Source organism: Rosa rugosa, chromosome 6 (genome assembly GCF_958449725.1).
Source record: "Rosa rugosa chromosome 6, drRosRugo1.1, whole genome shotgun sequence".
In the NCBI taxonomy this organism is placed as follows: Eukaryota; Viridiplantae; Streptophyta; class Magnoliopsida; order Rosales; family Rosaceae; genus Rosa; species Rosa rugosa.
Genome location: NC_084825.1, coordinates 17,489,876 through 17,504,315, shown reverse-complemented (window position 1 = coordinate 17,504,315; position 14,440 = coordinate 17,489,876).

Here is a 14,440-nt window from a genome sequence, read left to right as displayed (position 1 = left end):
CATTTCTTACTCTTGCTATACATCTCCACTAAGTTTTTCATCATAGTTGCTCTATATCTGAACATGTCACTCACTTCCCAGTGCTCTGCAATCGGCTTGTTGTTGATGAGTTGGTCAACATAATAGACAATTGAGATGCCACAACTCCTTCATAAATAAAAATGTCTATTTTAAGCTCCTATATTATTGAGAAAATTAATAAAGCAGTATAATAGTTGAAGTACATTACTTACACGCTATCTGGTTGCCGTGCACATTTTACATCACTCTTGATTGGAAACTTAAATTTCTTCCATCCTTTAAACATCTTCTCCCTTCGGTTTTGCTTCATCCAATCTTCCATCTTGTCTTTCTGCAAAAATTAAAAAATAAATAAAAGGAATCATACTCTGTCAAGTGAAACCAGCAAGTAATGCAGTAATTTTTGAAACAGTATATCAATTTATAGCTTACAAGTACTTTAGCATGACCAAAGTGAGAACAAACTTCAGACTGATCCGGCTCTTGCCTCAGTGAATTGTAATGTTTCCACTCTTTCTTTTGCACATCGAATACCAGGAGAGTAAAGTGCTCCAACATGTACATTATCACAAAGATAAATCTTACATTTACACTCCAAGAAGACATTACAGAGTGCATGTAATCTCCCCTTTTCATTGGATTGGAGTTTTAAAAAGCATTCTGTTTAGAGTTAGAAACTATAATTAGAGTATTGTTATATAAAAAAAAAAGATGCAGTAACATAAATATAGTAACAGGTGTTGTCACTTCCTTAATAGCTCCCGTCACTACAGATTGTTCAGCAGTAACAACATTCTTTTGTATTAACAGCAATGTAAGACCAATAACATATGATATTACTACCAATAAAACAAATTTATTGTATTAACAGAAAATTGCCTAACAATATTTTCTACTTACAAAGGCTTGTAAGGGCACTCGAATACTCTGCCTTTTATCGTTCATCTTCTCCAAAAGTATTTCGATGTAGCCGTCCAGTAGTACCAATTGTATTGCCGATCCTGTGATTAAATCACATATATCTTCCTGATATATGTTTCCCACAAACAGTGAACTATATAAAATAATAGTTAGAATTCATCAATTTTCTCATTGTTTTTTACTTTTCTAAAGTAATGACTTGTACTTACCTCTTAGTGCTCTTTTTCCAGTATTCTTTCAACTCTATTACATGGCTTTGTTCCATGTACTCCAACATTTTGTAATCCTCCCATCTCATGTCTGCGTTGTCTTGTGTTTCTATAGACTTATTTCCCCCTTTTTCTTTACATTGTAAGGCAACAATTTCTTGCTCCTTATTTTGTTCTTCTGATTGGTCTTCATTATCACACAGACTTGCGGCGGAAGCGTCTGGTTTCCCTGGTTCAGTGGAGCCTGATACAAGTTCAGTGGAAGCTTGCACGGGTGCAGTGGAAGCTCGAAGTACTTGTTCGGTCACGTTATCTGGTACAAATTCAGGGGAAACTAACTTCATTGGTTGTCCATCAGTTTTCTCTTTGTTCCCACCATCCTTCTTCCTTTTTCTGTTGCTCAAGTTTTCAACATCCTTCACCAGAGTTGCAGTGGAGGCTGCTGACTTCCCTGGTTCAGTGGAAGCTTGAACCGCTGCAGCTAGTTCAGCCCCTTTATCTTCAGGTGCAGTGAAAACTGATTCTGAAGCTTGAATGGGTGCAGCAGAAGCTGGAAATACTTGTCCAGACACGTTGTCTTCGGTCACAGCTGTTACAAATCCAGGGGAGGCTGTTGCCTTCCCTGGTTCAGTGGAAGCTTGAACCGGTGCAGCTAGTTCAGCCCCTTTATCTTCAACAAATGCAGTGAAAACTGATACTGAAGCTTGAATGGGTGCAGTGGAAGCCGGAAATACTTGTCCAGACACGTTGTCTTCAGTCACAGCTGTTACAAATTCAGGGGAAGCTGGCTCCCTTGGTTGTACAGCCACATTATCACTTTTCTCTTTGTTCCCACCATCCTTTTTCCTTTTTTTGTTCCTCGATTTTTCAACATCCTTCATCTCTTTGCACATACTTCTTTGATCTCTTTGTTTCCTCTCCTCATATTTCAGCCAGATCCCCAACCGTTTGCTCAATATATCTCTCTTCTCAGTGTACTCTCTTTTCATATCCTCCAATGCAGTTTCACCTGCTTCTTGGGAGCTTCTAAAAGCGATTTGTACTTCTTTCCATTGCCCATCATCAATGAAATTGCAGTTGAACATGTCCTCCAATCCTTCATGCCTTTCCTCCTCTTCTTCCACCTCCTAGACATCAACCATCTCAAAATAATTTTTTTTTTTTTTTTTTTGAGAATGGTCTCAAAATAAATAAATTAACTTAAAAACAATGAAAAATATAAAATTTCCAGAAAACAATGAGTTTTGTTCTTACTGAATCCCAAAAAGTAGGATTTGGTACATCAGTTTCTTTCCCCTTGCCTTTTTTCAGTTTCTCTCCTCCATCTTGGTCATTCCCTTTGTCACCATCTTGTCTTTTTCTCTTGTCATGCCTTTCCTCCTCTTCTTCCACCTCCTAAACATCAACCATCTCAAAATAAATAATTTTTTTTTTTTTGAGAATGGTCTCAAAGTAAATAAATTAACTTATAAAACAATGAAAAATATAAAATTTTCCAGAAAACAATGAGTTTTGTTCTTATTGAATCCCAAAAAGTAGGATTTGGTTCATCAGTTTCTTTCCCCTTGCCTTTTTTCAGTTTCTCTCCTCCACCTTGGTCATTCCCTTTGTCACCATCTTGTCTTTTTCTCTTGGTTACTCTTAGTTTCTTACTTTCAGCATTTCCTTCATCTTGTTCTTGTTCTCCAGTAACTATCTCTGGATTATCCATTTTTAACTTGTCCAGTTGCATCGCATTTCCTTCATCTTGTTCTTGTTCTCCAGTAACTATCTCTGGATTATCCATTTTTAACTTGTCCAGTTGCATCTGTTCTAACTTCTCTGTCAATTTCAAAAGATTCCACTTTGCAAATGAAGGTGTTTTCTTTTCCCTCCCTTTGATTGGGTCCATGATACGTGATCTTTGACAGATCCACAGCTGTGAAATATAAAAAGTGATAAAATAAATAAAAAACAAAACAGATTAGTATCAACTGCTCTTATTATGTAGTAATACCAAAAGTAACATCATTTTACTGTAATTTTGATGAAGTAGGTGTTACGTGACAGCTGATGTTTTTGAAGCGTAGCAGAGTGTACCGGTATGGCAACAACGCAGCCACTAATGGATGGTGCTTTTGATCCTGACCCCCATTTTTCCAAAGCTTGAAGACTTCTTCTGAGGTAGTCTCTAACCCCTTGGGTCCAATTGTACTTGTCCATGTCGTCCAGGAGCTCCAGATACTTCCATGAGATGAATGCACCTATTATACAAAAATGTCAGAACTACCACTATGTGTTTAGTAATATCATCATTCAAATACATCAATTAAATATGTAGGTAGTACCTGAATTTGGAAAGAGAAATGTGGATAGAAGATGTAATACTACCAACTTTGCTATATCCTGGACACTTTTACCATTTTCCATGGCATCACTAATAACACTTTCAATTATTGTTTTTGTGATTCTGGGATAATATTTAAAATATGGATACATGATTGAGTCACTAGGTATTATTGATCTGCCATATGGTAATTCTATTTCAATTCCCTCACTAGGCAGCCCAAACAATTCCTTGATGTCTTGAGCAGAGATTTCAGACAGAGCAGTCCCAAATCTGAACTTCTGTTTATTTGGGCAGTAGCACCTGAGAATTTTAGTCATCATAATGGCTAACTTTGAAGCTTTTTTTATGTTAATTTCATCCTGCATAAAATCAAGAAGCCCTTCATCATATAACGTGATGATATTCCAAAAGGGAGTTCTTTTTAGCTCCTTCTTTAGACTATCAAGCTTTCCGGGCTGTTCCTTGAAAATATCTTTTACTTTTTTCCACTCCTTCCCAAAGGCAACCATGTTGCATTTATACTGCACATAGTTGACATCTTCTACTGACTCTTCTTCTGCAACTTGAGAAGCTGGAAACTGCATATAATGAAGTGCCTTTAGTACTGCTGTTACTGCAACTGAAGCACGAGATATAACCCACAAATAATCAATTCAATCACCACTACACAATGTTTTCACCTTGGGTACCTTTTGCTTTTTTGTTTCCTTGGATAGTACCTTTTGATTTTTTGTTTTCTTGCTTGCCATATTATTCAATAATCTGCAAATAAAATATTAAGTTAGACCCAAGATTCATGTAGTAACAGAAAGTAGCGGTTTAGTTTTTACCGCAAGGTCTGTAGTACCTAAACTACATAACAGCTGATGACTCCATAAACTATTAGCAACAGATAATATTACCAAGTAAACTCCGCTTTCTCTACAGGAAATATGCTGTGTAATTGTGGTTCAAATCTGACCTAATCGAAGAAAAAAGATCTGGAAAAGCTTCGGACGAGGCGTAAGCCTGGGCCAGAATTCATCATTTCCAGCTTCAGATTCTAGGCATAGAGACTGAAGTTGTATTGGAAGCTGAACAAGGGATGCAGATAGAAGTGTATGACACATGTTTAGTACTACATCCTGTTCTCACTACATAAAAGGATCATGAGGAAGATTGGCAAAGGATTAACATTTCCAGACCCATGTCCGGTGCAACGATGGTGCAGGACCAATAAAGCAGAACTCTAGAACTAGGATTTATTTGCAGCAGTCCTTGAGACTCCCCTCACCAAATCACCAGGTTCCAGCTGAAACGATTTCAGCATAAGAATGTGAAGAACTTTCTTCTTGGGTGCATCAGGTTTCCTGAGCGTCTTTACCCTGTATTTCTCCATGTCAACTGTCCTCATAGGCTTCAAGACAACCTTCTTCTTGCTAAAGAGAAAAGAATATGTAAATTCTTTTCCATAATGGTGCACATCTCGATCAAATAGCCACGGTCTTCCAAGAAGGATAAGTGCTGCCTTCATGGTGATCACGTCACACATGGAATCTTGATAGTCTCCACAAGAAAAAAAAATGAGGCATTGATGCGTCACTGGAATTTGGGTGCTGTCAACCCAACTGACCTTGTATGGTTGCGGGTGTGGCTGCACTTGAAGTTTGAGGCGCTCAACTGCCGAATTTGAGACAGCATTTACACAACTTCCACCATCAAACTCCTGATTGTGCAGCCATTGGATCAAACTGTTTTCTTTACAGACAGCGCCAAAATGATGCAGGACCAATAAAGCAGAACTCTAGAACTAGGGTTTATTTGCAGCAGTCTCGATTGTAGAAAGAAAAGGGATTTAGCAGAAGGGAAATTAAGAAAGGGATAGGGCTACTAGCATCACACCAGTAGGGTTTCTAGGCATCACACCCAAATGACCTACAACTTCTGTGATGCCCCGGAAATTCGTATTTATTTTCCGAGGATTTTCCGGAATTTAAATTGTGGGTATCGGACGGTTTCGTGGCTCGTAGACAGAGCGGAAGTGTTTCGGACGAATTTTTATTCGAAAAGTATGACTTTAGGGGGGTTGCTAAGGTTGACTTTTGATACGTTGAGATTCTCCGAAAACTTCCTTCACAAAAGTTGTAGAGCGCGTCAATACGAGTTCGTGGACATGTGGAACGCGAGAATCGGAGTTCGTATGAAGAAGTTATGGGCTTCGGAAAAACTTTCCATTTTGGTATAAAAGGACGAAATTTCCGGAAATTGCAAAGAAGGCCAGATTTCCAAAAATGGAAACCCAGCTCTGTTTTCTCTCTCCCCGAGCCCGAGTCGCCTCTCCACTTTGCCGGCGTCATTCTCCCTCCTCCGGCCACCGTTTGCTTAGATTCAAAAGGGGATTCCGCTCGCCTCGATCTCATCTACACGTCTGTGGAAGCTATCGAGTGTGGAACGAGCTGTGGTGAGCGCTGCAAGGCCAAGAAGAGGCCGCTTCGGGGACGAAATCGCCTTGATCGGAGTCGGCGATTCCGGCCACCATAGTCGGTGGTTCTTGAGGGCTTTTGGAGCTTGGAGGACGTTGATGCTTCCCACAAGGTGGCTTGCATCGATTCAACCCATGGAGGTCGAATTTTGGAATTGAAATTCTAGGGTTTCAATCGGTCCGGTTTGTTCTAAGGTGCTTGACGAGGTATCCTTGGACGGTTGTTTTTTTGGTGTGGCCGCCTTGTTCAGTATTGAAGACGCAGCGGGAGTTTCGAGGTGAGTAATCTCACAAGGTTCATTTTGAACGGAATTACCATTATTGTTTTGGCGTTAATTATTTAACTGCAAACTATAGTTGGTATTAGTAGGCATTCCTGAGCGAATGACTACGTATATATATATTTACGTGAAATATATATATTCTTGTGGATGATGTGTGATGAATAATATGCATGATGGGTTCATATTATTGTTGAATGGAACTTTTCATAGAAACAATATTGTGGAAAAGGATGTTTTCTATTGTTTGAAAAGTATTGAGTTTGATGTTACATTTTGGAGTCAAGCGTGACTCATTTTAAATGTATTGGTCCTTGTACCAAGAGTCACAGATGGTGAGCAGGGATGGGGAAAGCCGGAACTAGATGGTCGTAACGTTTTTAGGTCAGGTGTGACTTACTTAACGTTGACTTGAGACCAGATGGGGTCTGAAAAACATGGGTCGCAGATGGTGACCAACGGTTGGTTCTAAGACCAGACGGGGTATGAAAACCAAGAGTCACAGAAGGTGATAGGTTGCAGATGGTGACCAATGATTTATCTGTGTTATGAGTTTAATTACCATATTGTATTAGTGGTATTTCTGAGTGAATGATTATGTGTGTACATATATATATTATGGGATATATATATATATACATATGTATTCATGTATTGGTGACATTTTTGAGTGAATGACTATGTGTGTACATATATTGATAGGAGCATTTTAATGCGACGTTTTAACTGCATTTCCCTACATTTTTCTGCGCCATTTCCTTGAAAAATCCTTGTTTTGGAAAGTTTCCATTCTTTGATTGGGAAAGTTCCTTATTGTAGAAAGTTTCCATTTTTGTAGTTTTCATTTCTCATTTCTGGCAAGTTTCCATTTTCAGTTTAGGAAAGTTTCTATTTTTCATTTTTAGTAAGTTTCCATTTTCATTTTTGGAAAGTTTCTATTTTCAGTATAGTTTCTATTTTCAGGACCTCCGAGCTAAAAAGTGGAAATGAACTCACGAATGGAAAGAGGAGCTTGCGAACGTCAAGGCAAGCGAATATGAGACAAAATGGGCCACACATTTGAGCAGAAATGAAGAAATAAGCTTTCCTAGTCCAACCAGGAAATCCTACGAAAAGGAGGAAGGCTTCCCGAGCAAGTTTCCAACGCAACCATGAAAAAGAAATGGAAAAATAATGTGTTTTGCGTTGGAAGGTGACAAGGCTTGAAGTTGAAGCAACGAGGCCCAAGAACTCTATGGATTTTCGGCAAATTGGACCAAGGCCCATCAAAGCCCATGACATTAGGGTTTGTGACGCAAAACCCTAACCCTAGGAGACTCTTGCCGTCCAAGCCAAGAGGAAAAGGAGGAAGTTGCCGTGATATTCATGAAGAAACCCTAGAGAATTCGGCAAAAAGATATTCTAGGGAGAGTTTTATGGAAAGAAAAAGTGTGGACATCAAGAAAAGCACCAAAAGGCGTCTAGATTCATTCCTAGAAACCGTAAGTATATTTTGGCCGAAATTGCAAGAAGAAAATCAGAAAATAATCAAGGGAATTCGGCAAGAATATATTAGGGAATCTCCATGGAGTTTTGTGATTGGTTGGATGACACACTAGGGCTTACTTGGCAATTTCTCATTGGTGGAAGCTATGTGAAATTATTAACTTAATTCCTTGGAAAATAAATCAGAAAATACGTGCTTGGGGACCAAGTTTGCCGTGCTCCTATATATACTCCTTTATTCACAACGTCAAGTTCTCCGCTCCCATACGTTTTACAACTCAGAAAAATCAGAAAATCCCTCTAGCATAGCCGTGAGTTCTTCCATCCTCTAGAGCAAGCCACGAGTTCAAGCAAGGCCAAGAGAGAAGAAGAATTGCCGTGAGCATTATCATCCACCATCCACCATTGAAGACTTGCTTTCAAGCTTCAAGAGACCACAACGTTTATCATCCATCTTCATCATCATCCACGGTGTAATCCGATTCTCCTTTGTAACCTTTGCTTTGTATTTCGTTGGTTTTGTTCTAGTTGACATATATGTTTGAATGATTATTAAATTCTGGAATTTTTTTATGATTAATTGAGAATTTTCAGATTCATATTATTGTTCTTCGAAAGTTGCTTATGTGAGTTTGTTTAATTAAATTTGCGTTATAGATAACTTTTGTATTTTAATCTTATGTGGTTGCAAACACTTAGGGTTTCGATATAATTGGTGCTAGGTTTAAGAACATGAAATCAACTTTTTGTTTTGTGTAAACTTAAATCAAAGTAGTAAAGGTTTTGTACAAAGATCGAATTTAATTAAAGAGAATTGCAATTAGGTGGACTTTTCCATACTAAGTTGTACACTTGAGTTGATAGCCTTTCTATGTGCTTTATGCGTTGAATATGACATGATTGACTAGCTTTCTAGGGCTTGAATGCATGTTTGATAGGATTAGTCTTTGTGCTTTCACTTAGATTAATTAGCATTGAAAAGTAAAATATGGGAAATTGTTTGCTTTCTAACGTTTCACATGATCAACTCCTTTCTCATGACTTAGATGAACAATATTAGGGTTTGAATCAATTTTAATCATATGTTTCGGTTTTTGATCTTTGTTCTCTCATTCCATTTGTGTTTTTAAGTTTTTGTGTTTTATTTGTTTTCTTTACTTAGTTTAATTTTTGAAAACCAAAACCAAAAATCCCCCCCAAATTTCGTGTACAATGTTTATAATTGTAAATATCTTTGTGAATATTATACTTTGTTTTAATTTTAATTGTTTAATTGTTTGACAATGACAGGTGTACCCTCAATCCCCGGAATAGAACGATCCCTACTTGCTTATACTACTAACGATCTTTTCAGGGTTAAATTATATGCTTCTTTGAGCGTGTCATATATATATTATGGGATATATATATATACATACGTATTCATGTATTAGTTGCTTCTTGGTGAATCTGTGTTGATGTGTTGTGTGTCTAGGTTAGACTGATTTGTTGTTGGTACCTCATGGGGTAGTGGGGAGCTATCTGATGCTCATGAGTACGTGTTTTTAAAAGAGAGTTTCGGGGATTCTTTCTTTTAAATGTCCTGGGAGGACTTGTGAATCATATTCTATATGTCACAGATGGTGACAAGTCGCAGATGGTGACTAATGGTTGATTCCGAGATTTGATGGGGTCTGAAGATCATATGTTACAGATGGTGACAGGTCGCTGATAGCGACCAAGGCAAGAAATAAGGAATCACGCAGTTAGCCGGGCGAGTGGTTACGATAAGCTAGAGCGCTAGTATGTCTGCCATGGTACCTCATGGATCTAAGTAGGTTACTTATGACTCCTGGGTACGTATTTTGTCCAGGTTGGACTAAGAATCATATGCTATTTGTTAGGTTAACGATAGGTATGATTGATGTGCGTATGTGTATCCAGGTTGGATCGATTAATCATATTTGAATTGTTAGGTTAACGATTTATATGATTTTGTCACGGTGTGACTTTCGTGGTTTTCTTTCGGGAAAAGAGTATTGTTTTGGGAGGCATGGTATGTTTTCCTTATTCTCGAGTTGAAAGGTTTTCCTCGTGTTGGCGTGAGTTGTGCGGGCTTTTATCCCGTAATTTTGGTGTGAGTTGTTTTGAGTTACTCATACGGGCTTGCAAAAGCTTACCGGGTTTGTTGTGTGACAACCCGGTGCACTATTCAAACGGTGTAGGGGTTAATCTTGCAGGTCAGGGAAATCGTGGCTGAAGCTGAGGTATCTTGTTGGCAGCAGAACTGGTAGGAAGCAAATTTGATTGGCTTTGCCATTGTTATGACTTCCGCTTTGTAGTAAACTCTGAGGAGCTCTTACGTTTTATCTTGTTGTTGACAATTTAATTTGTAAGCTTATGTAATATATGACTCTGTGGGCGGGTCAATATTGACATAGTGGGTTCAGGGCATCAATATGTATATTGTATAAAGGGAAAAAGTTTTTCAGGTATTTGGTATTGATGGCTGAACGTTCACGCATGTATAATTATGGGGTTATACATCGGTTTTTAATTGTGTAAAAAAAATCAGGGGCGTGACAACTTCAGTCTTTATATGAACAATACCAGCACAATCACTTCCACAAAGATTAGTTTTATGAATCAATTATCATTCGAGGCAAACTCAAAATGAGAAGCCAATAAATTATAAACGATATAAATGATATTTTATCAAAACTAAAATGATACCCTCACCAACACCTGCAGCATGCTCCTTAAGTAGCAATACACACTGATGAAGTGTCCAATGGGCTGCACTTGCAATGGCTATTAGATCCTCATCCTACTATATGGAACTATGAAAGATAATTACGGATGACCGTCAAACAGAAACTCACAGTAACAATCAACGACGAATGACCATCAAAAAGAAACTCACAGTAACAATCACCGATGATGAACACCAATGACCAACACCCACTAATGTCAATGGAACATGAACTGAGAAATTTTTGGAACATAAACAGAGCTCACCAGAAAAGTTGCAGATTTACCCTCAGATTTCGCAGCGACGATGGTGGAGAGAGAGAGAGAGAGAGAGAGAGAGAGAGAGAGAGAGAGAGAGAGAGAGACGATGGTGGTTGATGTTCCAGACTCAGATTTCGCAGCGACGATGGTGGAATCTGCAGCGACGAAGCGGCCAGTTTGCCAGTTTGCATTACTATTTCTTTATTTTAGCTGTTAAATTCAATCCAGCCCATTTAAAGTCTAGTGACAAGCCCAAATCTACATTGTACTTGAACAATTTTTGTTTTGTGTTCTATTCTTATCGGCGTTGATGATTCGTACGGGGTGTATTGTATATGGAATTAGTGGAACTTTTAAAGAAATCTATGGAATTTAAAAGTCTGGGTGTATTCAATATAGACTTTTAGCAGTCCATGAAAGTCTTGAGGTATTCAATTAGGATTTTAAAGACTTCATGAATTCCACCAAAATCTAGGGGTATTCAATTAGGACTTTTAAAAATGAATAAAAGTGCAGGGGTATTCAAAATATCATTCATACTTATGGAATTAGAAAATCATGGATAATCATGGACTTTGTAGTGTTAACTATACATACCAAACTCCAATAATTTTCCAGCCTCCAGACCAAAGATTTGAAAAAGTCTATCAAAGTTCCCTCTTAAAAAAAAAAAAAAAAGTCTATTACAATTCTCTCTGCGCAAGAAGAGGTTAGTCCTTCATCATCTCTCTTTCTTGATTTTTTGTCTTTTCTCTAATCTTTTATTATATCAACGTTTTTTGATACCCAACATGTTCATTGTAGTTGTTGAATGTGATTTTTTTTTTTTGTTTTTCAATTGTGATACTTTGATCCCTAATAGCAATAAAAATGATTTATGAAACCCTAAAACTCAAATATTGTGGTCTACGGTCTACCTCTAAAACCTTGAACAGTGTTGCTATGACATACTAAATTTTATCTTCTTAATTATTCTCATCGATTTGAATTTATATTGGTTCAAAGAAAGGTTGATTAGGAATGAGAACAAACTTAGGAATGTGAACAAACTAGCTAGACAGAGTAACAATCATTCATTTGAGTCAATTTCTATTAGAAGATACTTGAGCATTGAAGAGGCAACGAGTTATTATCTTGTTTTGTGTTTGGACTGCATTGATTTTGTTTTTTGTTTTTTATTTTTTGTTTTTATATTTTGTACATATATGCTAGGAAATCTGTAGAAGTCATTCATAATAAAGTATATAGATTTTCATGAATCAATAAAAGTCTGTTGCTAAAATCAATGGTTTTAAGAAATCAATAACAGTCTATTAACTTTTTAAAGAGTCTGTGGACTTTTCAAAAAGTCTGTCATTTAAAAAAAATCTGCACAAATCCAAATACAATACACCATAAATGCATTCAATTGGTTTTGTTTTTGCGGATTTATATCTTATCAAGTATGCTTCCTCTCTAGCTTCCAATACTTGTTTTCTAATAATGTAAGTGATGATTTTGATGTTAGTTCATGGCCGCAATAGTCACAGCTACTGTCACTATAAGTATTAATACTTGGACAATGAAGTAACATCAGATGTTAATACTTGGACAACATAGTGACATCAGATGTTGTTAATACTCTGAAAAAGAAGTAATATCAGATGTTAATACTCGGACAACATAGTAACATCCGATGTTGTCATGTTGTTAATACTCGAAAGTTGGAACATCAGATGTTAATACTCAGACAACGTTGTAACATCAGAACTCGATAATATAGTAACATCAAAATGTTCGGACAACTTAGAAACATCAGATGTTGATGATACTCGGCCAAGAAGTAACATCAGATGTTTATAATACTCTGCCAACGTAGTAACATCAGATGTTAATACATGAAATTTGTAAGCTGACAATACAGCTAGACCTGTAAATGGACCCACAAGTCGGACTGGGCTTTTACCCATCAGGCCTTGCGGGCCTCCAAACCCCAATTCACTTGGAAAATTATGGATTTTGGAAGTGACTCGGCAAATTACATGCAATGTAACAGGTCTAGTGACTAGACCTTCCAGTGACTTGGCCAGTTACATGGCCGGTGGCAACAAATTTGAAACTGGCTAGTGACATGTCACATTGCATGTAACTAGCCAAGTGACTTCCAAAGTCACTAACACCATTCATACTGCTCAGTGCATTGTTCGGGGAAGGTGACTAAAACAAATATTACCAATATTATAAATCAAAATAAAAACAAATAAAACGTAAACAAAGTAGCATCATTGTACCATATTACAAATCCAAATAAAAACTAACAAACTTAACCTTTTCTGGATAAAATCAAACCAAGACAAAACAAACTTAAACTCATAATCTCCTAGCTCCTCTCCTCTTGTTCTCCATGAACCATCTGCCTTCACTGAACCAAAAAAAGAGAACGAAAATTAAAACATTAAAATGCATGAAAGTTGATGTAAGTTGTTACCCAAATACAAATCCAAAAAACACCAAACATGTTCAGGAACATGAAAAGAAACAAATCATGGCAAACCAGAACAAGACAACAGATATAGTGCAAAAAACAACAAATTGCATACCTCAATTAGCTGGTGCTGGTGCTGGCTCCGCTGGCCAAGCGAGCATTAACCTTCTCCAGTTTGCGCTGCATTCTCATATTGAGTATTTTCGTCTCCGCTCTGACTTTAGTGATTTGTTCATTGACCTACTCCAAACAAAGAAACAACAAACATTTTAGCATAACTCACTCATTTCAGTTCAAACAACAAACTATACAATCATCTTTAAGCAATAGTAGCAGAACATAACAGAAGCAACACATCCAAAGCTACTCCAATTGAAACAGTAACACTCAATCAAATTCACAACTTGGAAACGCAAAAAATAAACACCTTCACAACAAATTCAATACAACATTTTCATAAGATTGAATCAAACCCACAAATGACAAAGACCCACTCTTGGTATTCCAAATGACAAAGACCCAAAAAAAACTAGCATGAGAACGAGGAGGGTAAGACTCAACTAACCAGTGTAATTTGTCTTTCTACAGAACAAAAGCGTTGATCGGCTTCTTCGTTCGCGATTTTCCCTTCCTCCTTTATACGATCCAGAATACGCTCCGCTTCTCTCCTCGCCCTTTCCTCGTCCTTGTCTATACGATCCAGAATACGCTCCGCTTCTTTCCTCGCCTTTTCCCTGTCCTTGTTCAGCCGTTCCTCAAGTTCATCTGCTCGATTGTTCACAGACTGACTTAGCTCGCGAACTTGTTTAGCGGTAGTGGCAATATCCACAGCGTTCTTGACATCGATGACCTGAATTACATCAACCAGTCTCTGTATTTCAGATTCTCGATTATCCATATCACAGAGCATGCTCACACACCATGTGTCAGATGTGGCAGCCACCACGCTGCAGAATTGTGGTGGTGGTCGTGCATGCAGAGATGGGTATGCAGTTCGACCAGATCCGGACCTCATGATTTGTGAAGAAAGAAAGAGAGAGGAAAATAGATGGTGGTCGTACCTGTCCATACTCATATATATAAAGGAGAACCGAATCGGGGAGATGCATTGCAATTATAGCAGTAGCCATTGAAGCGACGGAGAGAGAGAGTTTCAAGAAAAAGTACAGTGATTTGAAAGACTTTTGAGTCGTTCGGAGAAGAGAGTGAATGAGGGGAGTGAATGGAGTGAGAGAAAGAGGAGAGATTCGTTGAGAGGAAGATATTAATTTGAGGAGA